This window comes from Alosa sapidissima, chromosome 13 (assembly GCF_018492685.1).
Source record: "Alosa sapidissima isolate fAloSap1 chromosome 13, fAloSap1.pri, whole genome shotgun sequence".
In the NCBI taxonomy this organism is placed as follows: domain Eukaryota; kingdom Metazoa; phylum Chordata; class Actinopteri; order Clupeiformes; family Clupeidae; genus Alosa; species Alosa sapidissima.
The window spans coordinates 21,835,588-21,838,087 of record NC_055969.1 but is presented as its reverse complement, the minus strand read 5'-3'; the positions used below and the strand labels follow the sequence as shown (position 1 = coordinate 21,838,087).

General features: G+C 47.1%; 1 protein-coding gene across 4 annotated transcripts in view; it reads left to right on the top strand.

Moving 5' to 3' along the window:
• lamc3 (laminin, gamma 3) overlaps positions 1 to 2,500 on the top strand; it is a 128,935-nt gene that overhangs the window by 122,386 nt on the left and 4,049 nt on the right. The gene's annotated exons all lie outside the window — the stretch shown is intronic.

Sequence of the window (2,500 nt, the reverse complement as noted above, 5' to 3'; positions counted from 1 at the left end):
GCGTCGGTACTGCGACGGCCCTTCTGCCTATTAAAACATCTCTTCACTGTCTCTTTTGAATGGAAACGATTCAAACACGCTTGTCCTATTTCTAGCATGCACGTGTTTTCAGCGTGGCTGAGACGTGAGTGTCATGCAGGCGGTGTGCAACCTCTAACCTGTTAACATGGGAGCTGAAATGAAAACGGACACGCCACGCAGCTGACACGCTCACGCCACGCTGGCAGTCTGCAGCCGGTCTTAGAGATAAAATCAGTTGAATCACTTTGTTTTCCCTCATTGTACTTGGAAAAAAAAATGAAAAAAAAAGGGGGGAGCTGTGGCCTACTGGACTGGTTAGCGCTTCAGACTTGTAACCGGAGGGTTGCCGGTTCAAACCCCGACCAGTAGGAACGGCTTGAGCAAGGCACCTAACCCCTCACTGCTCCCCGAGCGCCACTGTAGCAGGTAGCTCACTGCGTCGGGATTAGTGTGTGCTTCGCCTCACTGTGTGTTCACTGTGTGCTGAATGTGTTTCACTAATTCACGGATTGGGATAAATGCAGAGACCAAATTTCCCTCGCGGGATCAAAAGAGTATATTTACTTATAATTATACTTATACGCGAAGCAGTGTTTGGCAGCGCCGTGCAACACAGAACTTTTGTCGGACGCCCCATCTCTATTTTCTCTGTGTCGCTCCCATTGCTCTGCTATTTTGAACCAGAAAGATGACGCAAGGGGAGGACATATTTAATGGGTTCAGTGTGGACAGCGGGCATTCAGTGCTACGCCACAGTCACTTGCAAGCGGATGCAGTCGGGCTAACCTGTCAGGGAAGCGTATTCAGGTCACAGCACCTGAACTGGTGCATGTGTTCTGACATTGGGTGTGATGGAGACAGCAGCTCACAATTTATAAAGTCTACAACTCAACTTGTGGTTGTAGACCTGACGGAAAGTTGCACAGCTGAATAATGTGATGAATCTGGCAACACAGAATCACTATCTGGCAACGTGGAGTAAATAAATTGATGGATCAGTCAATTAATAGGGATCTCCATATCTTTTTTTTTTTTTTTTTTTTTAACACTCACTCTGACCCAGAAGAAGTAAAACAATGCTTGATGCCTCTCTGTCTCAGCTTTCATGTGCTGCAAGGCAGACGCTTCTTCGCTTGCCTTCCAGCCTCGCCCTGGGGCCTGGGGGGAATCCAACTCAACAGGCGCTCCCCTTCTCCCTCCCTCCCTCCCTCCCTCCCTCACTGGGTGACTCCAGGGGATGTGCCTGCAGCAGCACTGTTCACTTAAATACACTCACGCACCCTGCCATGGGTTTCTGCCCTAGAGCGCCCATGCTCACATGTGACCTGTATGCCCAGCCAGGGACAACTGATTATGTGTGTGTTATGCCCATCTGTTTTTGTTTTAGGACAAAATGGCAGCCAACCAGCCCTTTGCAGACATGAAACTGCCCAGATATGAGCCGGATTTGTTCCTAAGATGTCTGCCATCCGATTGGTCACATTTGATTTGGCACATTTTGCACATCTGTCATCTGATTGGGCACATTTGACACATTTGCAGTCTAATTGGGCACACCTGTGCTGCTACTTCCTGCCACAGGTGTCACGGTTAGTTCATAGAGAGCCCCTCACATTCAGGGGTACGTTTCCTGAAAGCATTGTTGTACATAATCACCTAGATAAAGAGGCAAGAAAGAGAGAAGGGGGGGTTTCAAAGTTAATGTCTCTCTCTCTATTGTTTAATAATGGCTGTTAAAAAAACACTTAGTGGATCTGCACTCCTGGTTAGCTCTCAGTGAGCGGTATATGAAACAGCTACTTAGCCAGCAGCAGGATGTCTACCTCTCTGCAGCAGGAAATCTTCCTCATTACAGCTGAATGTCCTCATCTCTACAGCAAGCCTAATGTATGAACCTCAGAGCCTAATGACCATTTTAAACAACACGGCACTAGGCAGAAGAATTAGACTCAGCTGATATTTACACAGTTAATGTAGCTTTTAGACTAATAACCGCTGACACTCCTGTATTGTGTCGCAGCGACTTATGCAAACGTGTTATCCACTAAAGGCGATGGCTGCTGCTGTGTCATTCTAATTGATTTGCTTTTAGTTTTAATGGAGTCCTGTCGTCTCAACACAATGAATTAACCAAATTAGCAATCCTACTTAGCGCAGACATCGGATGAAGTCATTAGATGACAGTAACCACCAAAGCTGCAATGGCCTCTGATTGTTGCCGTGTTGGTTAGTTTGATAGACGCTCTTTGTGGCCAGTGTCATCCCTATGCTACCAGCAGCATGGCAGGCAGAGGCAGAGTTGGCCTGGCTTAGCATAAAACCCCAGTCAGACTGCAAGCGACTAGCACCAAGAGACGATGTCATGTTGATGTAATTCAGTGATTACAGGCGAAACAACCACTGGCTACACGAAACAAAGTTGAATAATTTCAGCTTATGAGGAAAATAAGGGGCAGGCTATGAGTGAATCGCCGTGTGT